This window comes from Orbicella faveolata, unplaced genomic scaffold (assembly GCF_042242905.1).
Source record: "Orbicella faveolata isolate gen_17 unplaced genomic scaffold, um_ofav_v1 contig_34, whole genome shotgun sequence".
Lineage (NCBI taxonomy): Eukaryota > Metazoa > Cnidaria > Anthozoa > Scleractinia > Merulinidae > Orbicella > Orbicella faveolata.
In genome coordinates this window covers 8,414,065-8,435,904 of record NW_028301563.1, presented here as the reverse complement: position 1 = coordinate 8,435,904, position 21,840 = coordinate 8,414,065, and the positions used below count along the sequence as shown (strand labels likewise).

At 38.0% G+C, this 21,840-nt stretch overlaps 1 pseudogene across 1 annotated transcript; it reads right to left on the bottom strand.

Annotated features, from left to right (window-relative positions):
- Positions 1 to 201: 201 nt before the first annotated feature.
- Positions 202 to 14,924, bottom strand: LOC149104577 (uncharacterized; annotated as a pseudogene). The gene is made up of 5 exons (XR_016201212.1): positions 14,837 to 14,924; positions 5,098 to 5,354; positions 4,104 to 4,218; positions 3,450 to 3,572; positions 202 to 565 (listed from the first exon to the last, which is right to left on the bottom strand). The product of XR_016201212.1 is annotated as an uncharacterized LOC149104577 (transcript).
- Between the last annotated feature and the right edge of the window lie 6,916 nt (positions 14,925 to 21,840).

Here is a 21,840-nt window from a genome sequence, read left to right as displayed (position 1 = left end):
ACAAATTTGCTCTTTTGGCGCTTTTGCTCACACGCCAGAGGCGAATACAACTTCACCTGCCTAACCTCGCCCCCTCCACCCCACCTCCCATACAATGTTGAAAACTAGTACCTCCAATTTCATTTCACCCGATTTTCAACATTGTGTTGAGTGGGAAGGGGGAACAGCAACGCGCTTTTAAAGGATATAGCAGCGTTTTTTTTTCTTTTTTGTGCCAAACTTCAGTTCTAAAACACAGATAATTCGTTATATTACATAAGTGTCCCATGGACTTTTGTCCACGGTTGTAGTTCCAGTCCAACACCGAGAATACGAAAATGAGGTGTGTCTTACCCGTAATAGGGAATGGAACGGATAGCAACTCCTTACGGACAGGTTGTAACTAATTTTTAAGCAACGTAAGGATACTCAAGTTATGAACCAAATTATATTGTACCTTCACAGATTGCACCGTTCTTTACAAATCCATCTTTGCATTGGCAATCGTACGATCCATGCGTATTACTGCACGTAGAGTCAGCAACGGCAGCGCATGGGTAGTTCTGTGCAGCACACTCATCGATATCTGGGAGATAGAACGTGATATAATAGTTAACAAATGGTAAACGCCATAGCGTGTACTATTGAGTTATGGATGCACGCGGGAGGTTGCTAAGCACGGAAGAAGCGTAAGAGTCGCACGAGGCGATAGCCGAGTGCGACTCTAGCTTCTTGAGTGCTTAGCAAACCTCCCAAGTGCATCCATAACTCACTAGTGCACGCTATGGCGTTTACCATTCGTTTTATAACATAACATTGAGACATTGGAACAACAGAAGTCCTTTTATTGAGCTACATCACAACAAAATGTTCGTGTAGTCTTACATGACAAGAGAAAACAAGCGCGCGAAAATTCATTCATGACAACCGACTGCACACCAGTGACTCAATAAAGTTTTATCTTCAGACAACTGTGAAGACAGTTTCGCATTTCTGGCAGAAGAACGTCGGCCATTTCTTTGGAAACAATGTCTGTCAAAAGAGTTGCTTTGTAAACATTAGCACACACGTCAGCAACGTACACCCATGGGCAAATAGTAAACGCTAAATTAACCAATCAGAGCGCGCGCTTTGCTTTAGTTTTGTTATAATTAACAAATGGTAAACGCCATAGCGTGCACTATTGAGGTATGGATGCACGCGGGAGGTTGCTAGGCACGGAAGAAGCGTAAGAGTCGCACGAGGCGATAGCCGAGTGCGACTCTAGCTTCTTGAGTGCTTAGCAAACCTCCCGAGTGCATCCATAACTCAATAGTGCACTCTATGGCGTTTACCATTTGTTTTATAACATAACATTGAGACATTGGAACAACAGAAGTCTTTTTATTGAGCTACATCACAACAAAATGTTCGTGTAGTCTTACATGACAAGAGAAAACAAGCGCGCGAAAATTCATTCATGACAACCGACTGCACACCAGTAACTCGATAAAGTTTCATCTTCAGACAACTGTGAAGACAGTTTCGCATTTCTGGCAGAAGAACGTCGGCCATTTCTTTGGAAACAATGTCTGTCAAAAGAGTTGCTTTGTAAACATTAGCACACACGTCAGCAGCGTACACCCATGGGCAAATAGTAGATGCTAAATTAACCAATCAGAGCGCGCGCTTTGCTTTAGTTATGTTATAATTATATTTATGTGATATCTGCATTTCCACCCCAAGGGTTTATGAAATTGACTCTGTGTGTTAAAAATTGTGAGTCATGCTGTGCTTTATTTTTTCTCTCTCGTACCGGCCTGACCGTAGTGCAAGGGAGGAGTGGTACAGAAGCACCTTCTGGGTTTTCGTTGTAGTAAGACATGGAAAGTTCATTTTACGTATAATGAGATCTCTCGGCTTGCTTAAAAAATTCGTACAAGATAAGTTGTTGTTTTTTTTTTCTGTTGTCACGACGTCGTATGACGTCATTTAGCCGGCCATGTTGGATCCACTAACTTGGATTTCAAAATTATTTTCTCAGAAATAACACAAACTGCGGTGACAAACATGACAATAAAACGCATGCTGGAAAACAAAATTCATTTAACTTGGTGTTTCGTATGTTTTGACATACATCTTCAGAAGTGACCGTTTAGAATAGGAGTAACAACTGAATTTTAGATAAGTAATTAACAATAACAATGACAGAAACTGAGAAAACTTTGCATATTAAAAGTGAAAATTAATAACGACAAAGTGTTTCGCTGCTAACATTATCATGTAGGGAAGGTTTCAGCTCTCTAAGTAGTAGAGTCTCCTTTATCTTGGAATGTGTATCTGACAGATCTTTTGCTAATATCTCAAAGTGGTCCCATTTTACGTTGTGACCAGTTGACGTGACGTGATTGACAGATGCTTTAACAACGAAAAGTGAGCGTGCGGATGAGGTTTGCTTTTTATTTCCCAGGTGTAAAGGAGTCCCATTTTGTGTACAGGCCGGTAAAGGTCTTCTTCCGGTACATAGATGTTGACAAAGTATGGCTGTGGCGTTTGATGAGGATATCCAGGAAAGGGATTGTACTGTTCTCGTCAAATTCAACGGTGAATTTGATATTTGCGCGACGATAGTTATGGTGTAGAAACTGGGTTGCTACGTCTTACTGTCGAACAAGGTGAAGGTATCGTCAACGTATCGAAACCGAATGGAAGGGCGAGCGTTGTTGTTAAGAACCCTTTTCTCTTCAAAATGGTACATAAATATATTGGCCAAAACAGGACCTAAAGGAAAGCCCGTTGCCGCACTGTCAATTTGGCGTTTTATTGTCATGTTTGTAACCGCAGTTTGTATGTTATTTCTTATTAAGCTAAGATGCCCAAAGAAAAGGAGTATTTTCTCAGAAGGTCGGTAAAAAATCGAAAGTTGTGGGGAAAATAGTCCAAAATAATAATGATAGTGAAATGATACTTATTCTGCAATGTTGTCGAAGAAAACAAGAAAAAAGAAATTTTGTTAAAGACGACCCAACAGGCCATTTCAGAATTACTTTTTGCCTCTTTCCCAAAGGGAGTCTTGGTGCCCACCCTTTCGCATGCAAATTAAATTCGTTTTCATCTGAACGGTTGTGTACCAGGTCTCGTTTTAGTGCAACTTGGAAATGGCCCATTTGACCTAAACCTCTCTATTTAGCTTGACCTGAATATCTCTGGTAATGTCAAATGGCGCGAAAAAACAGACGACAAACCAAAATTTTGAAAAAAGGATGAATGAATTGACACTGAAAAATTCTAACGAAAATCCAAAGGCCAAAAGTTGAAGGCCTTTTGTTAAGCATAAGTGCTTCTTTCAGCGCAGTTTCTTACAGGATAATTTCTAAATAAAATAAGTACAGTTCATAGTAAGTAACCTGGTGATCCACTAAATTCTGTGCCACCAAATAACATATAACTTGTGATCATTAATTATTTGAACATTACATTATTGGTCTCACCTGTGCAGTTGTGTCCATCTCCAGTATGTCCTGGATTACACGTACAGTTGTATGAACCATGAGTATTAATACAGTCAGCATTGGCATGACACTTGTGCGAAGCTGAAGTGCATTCGTCAACATCTGAAAAAAGAAAGCGACAACAGCGAAATATTTACCTCGTGTTTTATGCAGACTAATCATCTCAATTCCAAACTGCTTTTGGTTCTTTTTGGTTAAAGGGTCTCATTATAGAAGACGGTTTTCGTTTATGTTGTGTTATCCTTCAGCTTTTAGTTAGAGTATTCTCAAACTACACCAAAAAATAAGTAGTCAATAACGTTTTTATACAAGAAAAGGTAATGCTTAACTTTTAATCGCCGGTTAGCGTCATCCGGCTTACGAAAAACCCGACCTAGGACGCTAATTGGATTTTGGTAACTCATGGTTGGGGGGAACGAGGGAAATACGACTCAATAACTTAAAGCTTGTTTAAATCATGGAAATAACAGTCGATTTTGTGAGAGGATAACCATTGTCCCCAGGCTGTGATAATGCATTGGCGAGATGAAAGTAGCAATGTATGTTGACAGACTGATGTACATTTTAGGACACTGGCTGGTTGTTTCTTTGCAGGAAAACTTCACCGATGATGCCATAACGAAACTGTCTTACCCTCTGTACAATCCTGACCCTTGAATTCAGGAGAACACAAACATCGATATCCTTTGTTAGTAAATCCCGCCTGGCACGTGCCGTTGTTCTGACACGGTTTCTCTCCACAGGCATTCTTAGCCAAGAAGAAAGAAAGATAAAATTTTGAGTTAAATTCTAATTTTAATTCCAAATTCACTCCGTTTAGTTCCTATGAAAACCTAAAGAGAGACAGACAGACAACCTTTGTTGAAGCACGACACCGTAACGATTCGATTTAGCGCCCGGGCTTTTTTTTTTTGGTAGCTCAAGGGAAGGCGTTTATTCGAGAAGGCCGCTTATTCGGGATAGGGCGCTTATTTCTTTCTTGAGAAACAGGCGAATGTTCAAAACAAAAGTTTAACACGGTATTTATTAACAGAAACTGTAACAGTAACAAATATACGGTAAATGTTCAGTTAACGTGAGGGAATTTTAATCATTTCGACGCCACTTACCTGTCACGGTACATCAATACGTAAATAAAGGCTTTCTGGTGCGGCGTCTTCGACGTCCGATTCGGTGATCCCGCAAAAAGAATCCTTGTCCCGAGAAAATAAAATAATTGTTCATTGTAAACGGAAGGGAATGATAGCGCTTATGAGAATAGGGGCGCTTATTAATAAAAACACATTCGAAGGGGGGCGCCAATTCGAAAGGGGGTGCTTATTGGAGGGAGGGCGCTAAATCGAATCTTACGGTATTAGCTTATGGGTTCATGCATCTGATAAACTGAAAATTAAGTAAAGTAAAATTAAACTTCGAGCAAAGTTTATACATGATAGATACAGTCCATCTAAAATTCTACTAACATAAGATTTTACAAACTGAATGGGATTAATTAACTAATTTTGCTATTAAGCTATGCACATCAGGAAAGTTGATCTTTCGCTAGGCTACTTCATATTTTCCGTTCTTTGATGGTTTCAGATGAATTTGATTATAAACCTAATTTGATTAGAAATCACACACTAACCTTTGATCCACGATAAATGTAATTTTGCATTGACTTTAGATCACTAGGGTATTCAAAGTGAGTTGAATTATTCAGTTCACAATTAGTGATCGCCGGGGACCTTAATTCCATGTTGTAACTGACACAGTTGGGTTCCATAAAGGAGAGAGCTCCGCAGAAGTCTTTGAAAACAGACTCAACGATTTTTATTACGTGGTTAATAAGTCGTTTGCCTTAAAACGAGAGCGCGGATCGGAACTCCAGTTGACGGCACGGGTCTGTTGAGTAAAGAGTCAGATGATCGATAATTATCATTAGAATTCAGTTTGATTTTCTTGAATACATACAGTAACCACTCCCATACAAGTGATTCGTTATAATTATGAGAGGTTCCTCCTCCAAGATGATGTCTTATTAAGGAATATGCCCCCCCCCCCCTTCTTAGGTGGGGTCATCTTATGTGACCCCTTTTAGACGGGGCCTTATCATGTATCGCGCCAGGGACTCCCCGGTGGATGCCTCCACCGGGGGTACCCACTGAGGAAGTGGAGTGTTCCCCCAGAAGCCTTCCAATACGGCTTAACGGTTCTCATCACGTTGGCCATCAGTCGTTTTCCAAGCATGAAACGATAGCTGGCTCAGACTGAATTCCAGTTTGCGGCAGGGTTCTGTCAAGAGACAGATTGTCGAAAACTGCCATTGAAATTTGAATTTGCTGTAATCATGATAGCCGCGAGCTACTATGCCAAGAGCAGGAGACAATATAGTGTCTTTAGTTACTTAAATGTCTTAAACAACATGGCGGAAATCCATGAAAAGATCGAAAGGCACGATGGTTCACTGGTGCTTACGTCGCCGGAAGTGCATTCGAAGTACTTATCTTCACATTTGCTGAATACGTATAGGTAGAGGCATGAATGCTAGTGCAGTGAAGGATTTTGACCTCAAGTTTAAATTGGAGTCAAAAGGCTCGCATAATTTTTAGGGAATATTTTTCTTTTGTATGAGGCTACTCCTTCCTGAGTGGTACCTAAGTGTCTTAACAGAGGGACTGCCTTGGAAACATGCTTTTTATATTCCTTGGAGGACTGTATATTTGGCGATCTCGTGCGATGAATAAATCAATTACAATCAACTACAATATTTATTGTTGCGGCAGTTGATAGAATTGCTAATGGAACAAGGTGTTTAGATCCTCTGATGTTTTAAGCGAGTATCCACGTAATTACTCGATTTTTACGAAGTACTGTTTTTCAATGTGTTTTAACAATGTAGTGATCATATGAGCCCGGTTTCCGAGATCTCGCTTCGCCACTATTTTCTTCGTAAAAATTTCGATTTGTTCGTATGAGAAGCCGGGCTGGCCCGGTTACAACCGAGATCTCGGCAGTGGGCCGAGCTGGAAATCGTTCCCATATGAACACTCTAAGGGCCTCTCCATATGAGCCGGGTAACCGGGCTGGCTCGGTTACCGGGACAAATATTGTTGTCTGTTCATACGGTAAATTTCAGCCCGGTCGACCGGGATGAAATCCAAAGAAACACAACCAAAATGGTGGAACATAAACTTGTATCGTTCGCGGCGGTCGTAGCTTTGTGGACTAACGCCTTCCAAACTAAAATGTGGTGTTCCAATTTGATAAAATTCCAAGCAATTCCCTATTCTTTATTTGAACTGAAATGTAATGTTTAAGTCACGCATAAGAAACCAACTGATTTTTCTGAATTTCTTGTCTCGAGAGGTACCTCGATAGAAAACGATTCGAAATTTCTGATCCCCCAAACAACACAAGAGAGGATTCAAAATTTCTGATCTCCCAAAGAACACTAGAAGGGGTTCAGAATTTCTGATCTCGCAAAGAACATTAGAAAAGGTTCAGAATTTCTGATCCCCCAAAGAACTCTAGAAAGGGTTCAGAATTTCTGATCCCCCAAAGAACACTGGAAAGGGTTCAGAATTTCTAATCCCCCAAAGAACTCTAGAAAGGGTTCAGAATTTCTGATTCCCCAAAGAACACAGGAGAAGGTTCAGAATTTCTGATCCCCTGCAAAGCCAGTGTTACATCCAATGTAGCCACATTAAATCATAACATTGAAGACAGGGTTTAGATCTTGCTGCCTGCCTGAACAATGTTTAATCAGAATATTTTTTCTTGATAACAATATTCAATTACAAATTTTATACAAATAAAGCGTAATTCTTAACAGATTCCATACACTCAAATTATACTGAGAGAGTGATGAAGAACAAGTTTCTTCACAGCAGTCTATTAATATAAGTAACTGTAAACATCACACATTGTATTACAATGATCTATGCACTTCAAAATTACAGTAGCTGTAAGTTTAAAAAAACAATGTCAAACAGTACCTAAGAGGATAGGAAAGTTCAGAATTGATCAAAACAGTAAGATTACTCAAACTGCACAGCTGTAGGCATAAATGCAGACTCCACTTTCTCTGTCAGAATTAGCCCACCTTATGTGAAGGAAAAATTTCTAACAATTTCTGTTTAACATGGAAACAAGGCACCTCACTGTTATAAAACAAAAAGGGCGTTCAGGAACACTACAGTACATTACAGGGATGACAATTTAAGACTGCAATTTACATGTACATTTAAATTTGCAGTTGATACATTTAAGTGGGTCAATGTACTCTACATACACGTATACAGTGTCCTCCAAAAACCTGTTGTCATATAGCAGAGGCCTTGAACTTTAGCTTTGTCCAACACGTTTTTACATCTTCAATCTAACGTTTTGAGTGGGTTACCAGTTCATTCACACTTCAGTTATGCAACCAGTTTAACCATGCTCAAAGGAGAAGAGTGTGGGTAAAATTGCTTTTATAAAGACCTGACAGATATGGATGTAAGTATTGCAGCTAATGCTACAAGCAATTCTATTCTTTCCTTTTTAATTTGGCATACTCATCTTGGAGATGTTTCCTGGTAGCTAGCAATAGTTTGCTGTCCTCAGTGAAAGAAGCCCTCCCAAAAACGATCATATCTTATTACTAGTTTATTACTAACTTCATGCTACTTGCAACTATCTCATTTCTGGTTGACGGATGAAAATCGCTATCTTTTTTCTATCCAAGAGGTTTTGTAGATAGAGGATAGCTACCTTTGGCATGGCTTAAAGCTAACTAATATCTATCCATCTGATAGTTAGGAAATAGATAGACTAGCTAAAAACTAGCTTCCTGTGTAGATAGTCAACGGATACTTAGATGCCCTATTTATCCACTAACTTGTCTATCCAAAAACCACCACTAATGTAGTAAGCCAAAACCTAGGCTGAAGACCAGTCCTTATATTGAACAATAAAACATTATCCTATCTGAAACCTACCTCTGCTGTAGTCAGTAAAAAGATAGCCTATCTGAAAACTGCCCATCACTCATATCGCACTGTGATAACCTACCCAAAAGCCAGAGATAGTAAAAAGATAGCAGCCAATCTAAAAATTATCCATCACTCATGTACATGTAGCACTTTAATATCAACCTAACCAAAAGCTTTCTTAGTCACAGGTGGTGAAAATATCGCTAACTATTGAAACCTCTTCATTACTCATTTTATATGGAACTTTGATAACTGCTGTTGAAATCCTAAACCTAAGCGAAATCTCTGTATTTACATAGGAAAATGTATAAATAACCCATAGTTTTATTTAAAACCGCTACAGTTGTACATTAAAATTTAATACCAAAAACCAGGCACATCCAGATGCAAAAGGAGGACAAAATCTGGCTGGAAATGAGTTTCCATTATGTTGCGATTTATCACAAAGCTTACTTGTACTTAAATTTAACATATATCTTTCTAAAATCCTGTTTGAAACACTTCTCAGCTACTTAAATTGGAGTCTAGTCAATGTTTACATTCTTCTGCAATCTTTGCCCGCCATTTTGGTGTTTCCGTCCGATCCCATAATCCTTCGGTTAATCTGATAAATGAATACTTTTGACCAGCAGATTCCCATTCCAAAGAAGTCGGTTATTTGCGCGCAATTTCGAATCCAACATTGTCAATAGCAGCAAGATGCATGGAATGATTTGTCCAAGTTCAAATGAGTATCTTGAAATTGCTTCGGTGAAAGAAAGGTAAGTCGCAGAAAAGTAAGTATATCATAATTGTTGCTCAACATTACAGTTAGCTGCTCAATCTTTGAATCGAAATCAATGTTGTGGCTGAAGAAATTTCGTTGTTATATTTATTTCGCGATCACTGAAACACAAGAAAAACGTTTGTTCTCCTGATTTTATTAGCACCAGTAACGAAGAAATTATTCACACGCATTTCCTATGTATGAAATGCTTGCATAATAGCTTGTTAGTGTACTTTTTTAAGAGGTAACTTAAAGTTTACACTGAATTGACTTGAAGCTACAGATCACGCTCGATACACTTCACTACCGCATTGCCTACATACTGCTCATTATTCTTTACAAAAGAATATACTCCCGATCAATTGATTAATGAAAAACAATGTTAATTCTACCGCTGTTTATAAGAATATTTAGCTTCAATTGCTTCATTGCAGAGCAGAGGAAAAAACAAAAAGGCAAGAATAGCGGCCCTCAATCCGAAACGAACACATTAAAGCAGAAAACGGAGGTGGCGTAGACGGCAGCTGAGTCTTGATTAAAATTCTTGTTATCTTTGATGTGAACTTTAAATAACAGCTTGTAATTCTGGAACCTAAATTCATACCTTTTTGAATTGAAAATAAAACCTTTCACTGTCCGGCATGAAACTGCAATTTTTGTCTCGATCCTTTGGCGTGGTTTCAAATAGTTAATAATAATGACCTATCTGTGAATATTTCATTTGTGTACTTTTCTGATGTCCTTTCCTCTGTGATCCATTTTGCCTGTAATGTGTTTAAAGTTACTATCCAATCGTTACTTTTTAGCTATCAGACATCTAGTTAATTTCTTGTGAATTATAAATAGACGGCTATTTCTGTCCTGTCACCTGATAAGGGGGATCAGAAATTCTGAATCTTTTTGAGAATTTTAGGTAGATGACCGTTTTGTTCTGATAAGTTATGCACTGGGGGATCAGAATTTTTGAACCCCTTTAAGTCATGTGGGATTAGAAATTCTGAATTGTTGTAGAATTATAAATCGACAGCTCTTTCTTTCATGTTAGCAGATTTGGTGGGGGAGGGGGATCAGAAATTCGCAATACTTTTAGAACCATGAACAGATAGCCGTTTTTGTCCCGTGAGGTGATGGGAATCAGAAATTCTGAATGCATTTGGAATTATAAATAGATGACTGTTGTGCTCTGATGGGTTGTGGTCTGGGGATCAGTTTTCTGAATCTATTAAAGTCTTGGGGGATCAGAAATTCTGAATCCCTTTAGAATTATAGATAGATGACCTTTTTATTCTGATAAGTTGTGGGCCGGGAGATCAGAAATTCTGAATCTCTCAAAAAAGGAAAGCGCGATGAGTGCACGATCTTTTTTGCATTCACGATCTTTTTTACATAAATTGTACATTTTGGTGAAATTGGATGTATTGTCCCTGGCGGACTCAACTGAACACTTCTTTTTCTCCTTCCAATAAGCCAAAACCTTTCGGAAACACAAACTTTTTCGGCATCAAATACCAGTACCCTTCGGAATTGTTCCAAATTGGAATGCCACATTTTAGTTTGGAAGGCGTTGACTCTTGTAACTTTACTAATAAAGCTAATTGCATACTCCTAAAGTGGAAATACATGCGTACAAGACAAAAAGTATGCCATTTTTGGCGCTATGTTGGGAAAGCGAAGCCATTTTGTCTAGAAAGCTTCGTCCCGGTTACCCGGACCGGCTGGAGTGTTCATATTGGAAAATTTTAATCCCGGTTTCCGAGATCTCGGTAAACGGGCCAGCCCGGCTTCTCTTATTAACACATCGAAATTTTTACAAAAGAAAGAGTGGCGAGGTGAGATCCCGGAAACCACGCCAGCCCTGGTTGACCGGGCTCATATGAAAAGGCTCTTAGACTACTCTAGCCCGGTTACCGGGACAAAACAAAACATAGTCTTTGCAAACACAACTTTAACCCACCAAACGGAAATAACACCAGTTTTTAAACTCTCAGCTGGACAAAGAAGTTGAACTCAAATTTCAATACTTACTGTTCTGCTGTTATTTCTATTCTTTGTTTATATTATTGTAGTAATTCATAGATAAATCTTGTTAATTAGTTGAATTTACTTTTTTTTTATCACAATATGGAACTATTAAGCTGGAAATTAGTTAACACTTCCACCCCCGAGATCTAAAAGCTAATTCTCCTAACCGATGACCATACATTAACTTTGCTTCTCAGGAAAATTTGGTATTATATGAGAACAATATCCACCAGATGACAGCCCTTCTACTTGACAATGTATCCAAATTGTAATAAAAATTTATCAAGTGACCAAGTGATCACTCCTGGGAACAGGGTTATGTAGTTCACATTTGATTTGTTTCAGATTTGTTCAAGAATATTAACTAGGTCAGCACCGTGTATCCTGTGTGTAGCCCTACCCTTCCGATTCCCAAGATGAAACAGAAGAATGTTCCTTCCTGCCATTTCCAGTGCTCTTTGAGGCTGGGTACAGGTGGCAATCATAAACCACAGTTAGAGTTTAAAGGATCTTTAAATGATATTGCTGTCAATTACATTTTATTTAGATTAAACTTACGCGTTGCAACAAGCAAGTTAAAGTTTGAGTTCCACGTCAAAGACCATTCATTACTAGGTCAGTGAAGATTCTCCTGTAAACAATCCCTTCTCCCGCATGACAAGAGTAAACTGGATCAGGAATGTTAAACTGTACTTCCTTCTCCTTCATAAGTTCAATTTGAGTCATGACTAAATCCTCATCGACGTTTAAATTATGTTTCTCACAATAATTGTGCAATACAAAACATGCATAAATAACTGTTGGAAGGGCCTCAAGCTTGAAGTCCATTTTTGTAGTGAGAATGGCCCATCTTGCCTTGAGTCGCCCAAAAGCGCATTCGATTTGGTTTCTGGCGGAACGCAGCGTGTTGTTAAAAATGACTTGTTCGTTGCTCGTACATGCGTCGTACTCTTTCATACAGAAAGGAAGCAGTGGATATGCTGGAACACCAATGAGATAATTCGGTATTTTAACACTTCCCTCAAATGGAGTTTGGAATGCACTTAGCAATTTGCTGCTTCTTCGTTTGGCATGGATAGAGGAATTGAATTGACAAAAACTTTTGCATCATGCGCACTTCCTGGCCACCTGCATTCAACATCTATAATGAAAGCTTCGTAGTCACACACAGCCCGTACACTTAATGAAAAGAATTGTTTGTAGCAGAAAAAATCTTGTGAGTTCTCTGAAGGGCATTCAATTGGAATATGAGTCCCATCAATGCAACCAAAAGCTTGTGTCATTCCAAATTTTGCTTAAAACTCTGCTACTTTTTCCCTCATGCTTTCTTCATTCTCTGGAAGATGGAGATATTTTGGGCCAAGATAGTTTGAAATAGCCTGACAAACCTCACTTACAGCAGCTGATGCAGTGTTGAGTGCTATTTCAAAACTATTAGTCATTCTCAGAGATCCGGTGTCTTTTAAAAAATACATGCAACTGCTACCTTTTTTCCGCACTCAATGCCCTGTGATTAGGTGACTTTGCCCTGGTGAAACGTAATGCCTCAGCTCCGATGCTAGGTTCACAAAACAAGCCCTCGACATTCGAAAGTTTTCTTTCCAACATTATCTTCAGGTTCTACTCTGGTCCAGATGTTTCTTCACCACAAATCAGCTCGACCAGGTTTGTGCCAACAACTTAACTTACTTCGCTTACTTCGCTTACAATGAGCCTTGCCTGCTGTATTTTCCACAGCAGAAGAAAGCCATTCAGCTGTAGTAACATAGCAACGATAGCTGACAACGCGAAGGGTACGAACAATACAACTGTAGGTGGCGCCATGTTAAACTTTGTTTACCGATTTGAATTTCGCGCTTACACTCGTTCTCAAAGTCTTAGGCTGCGTGGGATTCCCGCGGGTATTTTTATGGGCCTCTGACGTTCTTTCATCTCAGTAACTGGGATGAAATTCCCTATATGAACACAAGACAAAATCCGTCCCGCTCACCGGGCCAGCCCGGTAACCGAGCTTATATGAAGAGGCCCTGTAGCTAAGACAATTGGTATTGGCTCCGGCCGGGGTATTTGCGTCAAAGAACTGGAAAGTTTACTAAAGTTCGCTTGAATGACGAAATTTCACTTTCTAATGATAAATATTCAGTATCAATAATTAATTTCAGGCAGACACGAATAATTATAATATGTATGTTTGTTTCTTTAATAGAATTTGACAACTTGTTCCGTGTTTCTATCGAGTTATAGAAACACGAACGTAAGTTTGGGAGAAAGAGAAATGTTCTGGGAACGCGAGTCGACTCGTGTTTCATACTGAAATCGATAGAAACATGAAGAGTATTTTTCTATTATTTTTAGCAAATTCCGCGACCAAAAAAGTAAAAGAAAAAAGAAAACAACTTGTTTACTTTGATCATCCAAAGGTAAATTCTCTTTGCTCGGATCATTATTACGTCAACGGCTCCTGCTAGTTTTGTGTTCTTATCGAGTTTTAGTTTAAATCTGCTAGCGTTCTATCACGAATGCCATTACGCTACTCACTCTCTATTGAGAGAAATTGTTCAATAGAAACACGATTTTAAACCAAGCAACCCGTTTGTTTTATATGGGCTATTTTCTAAACGAAATTGAAACATTTTACGTTGGTATTTTAACATTAACAGCCACATATCTCAAGTTTATTAAGTACAGTTGGACCAGGCTAATTCGAACTGGGTTATTTCGAATTCCCTGTTATTCCGAACTCGAAACCATTTTCTTTGGATTTGTCCCTCAGTCATTTACTATCTGCTATTTTGAACTCTCGCTGTCTCGAACTATTTTTCGTTTCCCCTGGGATTCGGACAAGAGGGGATACATTTTGAAAACAGAATGTAGCTCGGCTAGAAGTTTCGACCATTCTCTCTATTTTCTTCGATACGAAAGTTTGAATGTAGCAGTTAGAGGCTGAATAGAATTGAAACTGATATTTGGTGTCGTAATGAAAGAAAAGTACACATTTATCACTCTAGCAAGGCGATTCACTTGCCCTTGCCACACGCGGTTTGCTAACGTGAAGGACACAGGATAATAATTACGTCACTATTGATAACAAGATGGGTTCCTTATATCAAGGACCTATTTATTCCATTACATTAACAGCAACGAATTTTAGAAAGAATGTTCCCGTCAAAGGTGTATTATATTTAATAGAGTACTATAAATTTAAGAAATTGATTCGCTAATGACTTCCAAGGAATTATTTTAAACAGCGGGTAGCTCTAGAGACAAGATGCAATAAAGGTGATTATGATATCACTGAAATAAATTTCGAAATTTTCTTTTCTCCAAATACCCAAACAACGGCATTTCCTGATTCTCGAGGATATCTACAGAACTTGGAAATGGAATTTTAAGTAATAATAATTACACAGTCGGACCAAACCGTTCCTTTTGATTCAAACAAAAGTATTACTGAGGTTTTATGGCGTGATGAAAAGCACACGGTCACCTTGGGCTTGATTTGCTATTTGAAGCTTTTCTGCCTGACAACATTGTTATTTTAAAGATAAATTAGACTTTTCTTTTAAGTATCACATAAATGTAAAGGCGAAAGGAACAAACCAACCAAAAAATAGCCTACTCACCTTCGCAATTCACTTCTGCCGTCAGTTTACACAACAGGAAGACAATAAGAGTGCTGTAGTCCATGTTGAAAATTACATTGATAGTCTTGTCGCGAGAGATAAACCTCTGACTAGTACATCAATGATAAATATTAGCTCGCGTGGATAGCTCCACGAATTAACTGAAGTGTCGGTTTAAAACAGAATCCACGAGGAAACTGAAAACGACGACAGGACGGACAAGTCTTTTAACGCAGTGCACTGAAGTTTGAGCCAATAAAGCTGTTGTTTTGACAAGCATGCCACATCTTGCTGAGAAGTTCATTTCAAGCCTCCGTTTTGTTATGTATTATTAATGAGGTTCGCTTTGTTTCGGTTAGGATTTTGTAAAACAGGCTCCTGGATGGCTAGAGACGACAGGGTTAATTAAAAGACGGGAAGCTTAAAATAAACGTTTTAAGAGACAAGGTTATCAAGACGCAGTTGGTGGGAGAGAAGAGGAAATTGAAAATGCTTAAATTGCATAAAATAGAAGGTCATTGTGATCGTTTTGCGAAGCCCAGGGTTTAAATAATTAAAATTTCCTTAACTGGTTAGAACACATACCGTTTTAAGGACGGTGCCTACTAAATAGTAAGGTGTTTGCGCCAGGTTATGACCACGCGAAAAAGAGTAGATCTTTGCAACACGCATTTTTTTCAAGATAATTAGCCTTGAATGTCAACAAAATGTTGACATCTGCATTTCTCTTAAAGAGGAAAGAAATGATATTTCTTTACAGATTTCCTTAGAAAAGCAAACCCATTTATAAAGGTCTTGAAACTGCATGGTAAATGGTAATATAAAAACCACAGTTTGGTATGTTTTTATCAACAAAATCGTTGCAAGAGCGCTTTTAGGACCTCTGGCAGCCTTCCTCTGGTTCAGCTAAAATGCAGTCTAAATACCTTTTGCTCACAACCAGAAACTAATCACGAGTTGAATAGGCTTGCCACTTCCATTTCATAAGAAAAATGTAGGGGTAGCCACGCGCTTTTTAAAGTTAGTCATCTTTTTTGAAAGCTTTTACGGTACTCATTGCATTTTTTCCTGTCACCTCCCCAGTAAGTAAACCATTTGCGTATCTCGCACTTGTTTTGCGAGCGTACCACGCCATCTGCACGTATATATTTACAGTTGAATTTCAGTATAATTTTTTGACAGATAACAGCTAGTTTTTCAGCTGGAAGACGTTAATAGTAAGTGGTTAGGGATGTGCTGCTATTTGGCCACAGTAGAAAAATCTTGCTTTTATATTTGTCTCTTACTTGGTAGCGTAGTTGATTACGTCAGTGTCAACCCAGCGCGCTCGTGTTGCTTAAACCATGCCTTGCGTGATGCGCAGAACGTGTGCGCACTAACAAACATAGTCAACGTCCTTAATATGCTGGTTTTGGGATTTTGGTATTACCTCAAAAGAATATCCTTTGTTTCAGGCATTTTTTCTTTTCTCGTCACCTGTGTCTCATTGATTCCCCTAGGAGAAATTTTTACGATACCCATTACATTACCTTAGGAGAAATTTGATTTCGATCACTCTCGTGTTATATTAGTAAAATTCGTAGTACAATTCGTCTATCTGATCTCGACCAAGGTGTCTAAATGAGTCCGGTGAATTTAATGCAGGGGGTAACCCGACGATGAACTAATCCATCCAGGAGGGGAGCGGGAAGATGAAAAATACTCCAAGTCACTCTATGCTACGGAAACTGGCATATGCTTGGGTGTTCCGGTTTATGGGACCGCGCTAAGAACCAATCAGATTGCAGGATTGGTTACCGTGCCCTCTTGGGAAAAAAAATAAAGTGTAGTCATTTGCCCCAACTTATAGATCAAGTAAGAGGAACAATTCTTTACACTGATTTCCAAATTCCTATCGATTCGGCAACAATCAGGAAAGCAGACCTTGATGTCTGTTTTTACGCCTTCTCCTTTGTATGGCAATCTGTTGCTCTCAACATTCAACCATACTGGAAATTGTGATTTTCCTATTGGTGGACACTTGGTTGGCATTCTTGTTCCTACAGCTCCTTGGAAACGATACCAGTTTTCCGTAAAACTTTCGCAGGCCCTGAAATCTGTGTTTGGTTTCTGTCAAGATCGTCTGGAGTCTGGTAACCATGCCAGGGATCAACTGAAAGAAAATACATTTATAAACGGTTTCTTGTCTTTCTTGTTATGTTCTTGCTCATTTAGTTCATATGTCTTGCCCATGAACGGGGCTCGTCAATTACCATGCAAACCCAGTGATTTCGCATCTTTAACTTTTTCGATCGATTTGCCGTCGATCTCAATAGTAATTTGGTTATTCGAAACAGCATGCAATCGTTAGTTCTACCCAACTACCATAAATTTAAGTCTCGGCAACATTAAGGTTTAGCCTATTACTTACAAACCAGCAATTAAGCTTTATTAGCTCCGAGTTTAACGACAATTTCAAAGTCAGCTATTGTATCGGCAGCGTAGGTTACATTTGTGTCGTCAGCGAACATCATCGCGAGGCTGAACTGAGGCAAATGGGCAGATCATTGACGTAAACTAAGAATAGGAGTGGTCCGAGGTTGCTACCCTGTGGGACGCCACAAGAAACTTGGGCAACAACAGACAAATAGCCATTTATGCTGCATTTTTGGGTTTGGTCGCAGAGAGATGATTCAAACCATCTGAGACTGCTCGTGTCAACACCAGTTTATGAAGCTTCCGTATTAGGAGACTGTGGTCGATAGCATCAACGGATTTTTTGAGATCGATGAAGGTTACACATTAAATTCGCCGCTACACATTTAGACACTTTGGTCGAGATCAGAAGGAGATACCCCCTGATGGGTTCTGTCTTCAAATTTTCCAAGTGCATCAAACCTCGATAATACACAGCTAAAAGCATGAATCAATGGTTTTTTTTTTATTATAATCATAAAAATTACAATTTCCTCGATTGTGATTGGTTTAAAAAACTCCTATTTTCCATTAATTCACTTGCCAAGTTGTTATCGGGAAGTTTGTCATTGGACAGTTCAATAAGCCAATCACATTCAAAGTTGTAGTTTAAATCAACCAATCACTTTCAAAGTTGAAGTTATGTGCGTGCATGCGCTTGCTTTTGTGTTTTCGGCGCCTAATTGCCGTTAGGAGGCGCGGTGGCCTTAGAATGTTTACATCTCCTTTGTAGATATTTTAATGCAAATTTTCCCTTTCTTTCATAACTTGGCTATTCTTCTTTTCTCGCAAATTGTAATTTTTATGATTAATTGGTAATAAGACTTCTTGTCATCCAATTCGATCTGTAATCATACTCATGATAAACAAATCGGACTCCCGCTGCGCTGTCGTCCCATTTTGTCATCACTCTTACGATAACCGACCGAATTGGACTCCACCCAGTCATATTACCATTACTTATTAACATTATTATTATTATTATTACTATTATTACTATTATTACTATTATTACTATTATTACTATTATTATTATTATTATTATTATTATTATTATTATTATTATTATTATTGCCAAGGAGGAATGGAAAGGGCAAGTTTGCTCACGGGCCGATTGTGTCTGATTCGATTATAATGCACACTTGCACCAAAAACAAGCAGCTTTATTTGCATGTTCAAAAATTCTCACAGTAATTATTGCAAAATTAAACAACTTACCAAAACCAGAAATGACACTAATGTAATAACTGAAATTATATCAGTCTGAGTTTGATAATAGATTATTGCGTAAATCTAAGCATGACAAAATGAACTTTTCCAATTAAACTCTAACGAAATAATTAGGATAATTTATTAATTTTTTGGTATTTTCTTATGGAGATAATTAAGTCATCGATGTTTTATTTTACCGTAAAACGCAACCCTAAAAATTGAGTATTTAAGGCAATGGAAAAGGAAATGAACGTAATCTTTAATTTGATTCAATCGACAAGCGGGACAGTGTTTATCAACCCTTGTAATTTGATCATATCTTCCAGTTTGCCTGTACAGTCTAAATAGCAATGTGTGTATTTGTTTGTTGTGGTATAAAATTCTAGTTTTCTAGGGTGCTAAACAGTATGTTGTCAATACGAGATATCTCATTTATTTATTTATTTATATGCATAATTTATATACATGTCTGGATTTATGAAAACGGTGTCAAAGACTTATTAATTTTTATTTATTTATTTATTTATTTATTTTGCTTTCGCGATGACAGCTGTTTTTAAAACTTACCAGGCATGAAATATAGAGAACTTCTTGCCGCATGTTTCATTCATTTAGCTATTTTTATTCATTATTTATCGGAAAGTCAGCTCTAGGACAGAATTGTATCAAGACTATCAGTGACAAGTCAAATTCTGTAGCTATGTTTTTGCGAATCCAGACAGATATTGAAATTGAATGTCACGTAAAGGCCACTTTTTCTCTGAAATATGAAGGTAAATAATCGATTCCACTACTTACCATGCTTTTGTCGCCATGATTGGCTAATTTAACCCAAAGACAAGACATAGTGAGGTCCTTTACGTGAAATCGCAGAGGCCAAGTCTGTCTAAATTAGTGTGGCGAATCAAATGATAAATGATCAATTTAAGCTCTAATTGTATAGGCATGGTATGGACTCCATTAAGAGTACACGAGGTAGATAGCACTCTCAGTACGACATGGCCATATTTATGTACACTATTATTATTATTACGAGGCGACATGGCGACAAGAGCATGGTAAGCAGTGGAATTAGTTATTTACCTCTATATTTGAACGAAACATTTATAAATACTGTATATTAAGTAAAAAGGCAAATAAACAGAATGAAACTATCCATATTATTATCATTATTATCATTATTATCATTATTATCATTATTATCATTATTATCATTATTATCATTATTATCATTATTATCATTATTATCATTATTATCATTATTATCATTATTATCATTATTATCATTATTATCATTATTATCATTATTATTACTTTCATAAATTTAGATATTGTTACATAGAGGATATTACATGACCGCGCGGAGATACGAAATGTTTCCTCGAGTGTTGTAAAATACTTGTTTATTTATATATTTATTTATTTATTTATGTGTTTATTTACTTAAATATTAATTCATTTATTACATTTAACCTAAATTGCTTAAACAAAAGTGATTAACATTACAGGAACAGGAGATGGACGTTACCAAAAGCATAGCAGCGCCATACTAGGAAAATCCCCTGAATAAATATTTTAAACTACTTATATATACATATGTACAGTATTAAAAAAACAACAACAAAAACCAAACAAAAACAAAAACAAACAATATTTTTAGTCCAGGCCCCCTCTGGATATCAGCCTCGTCGCTTAATGGGCCACCCTGGCTAAATAAAGTTTACCTTTACCTTTACCTTTACCTTTACCTCTAAAAATCTAGATTAACCGAAAAAACAAACAAACGAAACAAAGGAAGAAAAAATCTCACATTACTCCAAGAAAACTTCTAACCTTTCACGATTGAGAGCAGCGAACGAGTGAAATATTTTTCAACACGAGAAGAGAAATTTCGTATCTTCAAGCAGCCATGTAATGCTCTATTTATTATATACACACCAGTGAAATACCAAACAATTGCGTCTTTCGCTGCGAAAGACGCAATTTATAATGTACTCATAGCAATGGTGATTTTTTTCACATGTGAAGACAACATGTTTTTGCACGAAAGATCTCCTGGTATTTTCTTGGTGTTTTTATGATAAATGGGGTTTTTTCCAATGAGGTTAACTTAGTGTTTAATCTTATCTTTAGATAAGAGAGTATGGTAAAGATCTCGCAAATTATAGACTTCGGACATCCTCGTAACACTGCTTGTAGAAACTACTTTTGCCAGGGAAACGAAGCCTGCCGATTAGTTATATGTATATTATAAACAGCCCCGACATTAAACGGTGGATGGCACCCCTTCCCGGGGTTTTCGCTCCGTTAAGGCACAGCAAAATAAATTAAGATTGACTAGATAGCCCTAAGCTTGCTCTACAAGATGATACAATGTTTTGAAAATGGACGAGCAACCAGCATAAGTCATAATTAAAATTTAAAAACGTCCTCTGGTTAAAACAGTTTTAGAAATGAGCATTCGATTGCCAATCTGCAATCTTTTGCAAATAGTGAATAAAAAGTACAATCGTTGAAATATATGCGGTAAAAAGTGTGAAGTAGAAAAAAATACACTAAGAACAAAAAGATACTTGTGAGGAAATAAAATGCAGATATGGGGTTCATAAAAGAATAGAATATTGTCCAGGTAATGGTTTTGAGTTATCGCCAGATTCAGTTGTAATTGCGGTATGCTGGTACACAATTTTAGTTGGTTATGACGTCATACAACGTAAAAGACGTCACTTGAGCTGCCATCTTGGATCCGCCATCTTGGATTTCACTATTTTCTTAAGAGGTCAAGAAATATCGGAAGTTATTACAACATCAAACCAGAATGCTAACGAAATTTACAATTCGTTAATTACTGCAATTTGATGAACAATAGTGGGAAAAATACAGAATTATGTCAAAAAGTTGATTTTTGGCCAAACGCACATGAAGTTTCTAGTTGGCGACGCCAAAAATGCTGGAGACACAATCGACCTATCAAAATTTCCCCGGAGGATGAATGAAAATGTAGTGAAGCCTTGGGACCGATAACTCATAGCTGCCGGATTTTATCCCAGCTTCTGTAGCATGAAGCGGCTGGGAGTATTTCTACTCCCCCTGGACGGGATGCTACCTCATCGCAGGCCACTCCCCCGTAATTTGTTAAGTTTCCCCAGCAATTCGCCGGTACCCATTTATACTCCTGGGTGGAGAGAGGCACTGTGCGAATTAAGTGTCTTGCTCAAGAACACAACACAATTTCCGCGGCCAGGGCTCGAACCCGGACCGCTCGCTCCGGGGCCGAGCGCACTAACCATGAGGCCACCGCGCCTCCCGGAGGAGAAATGATGATGAATGAATTGACA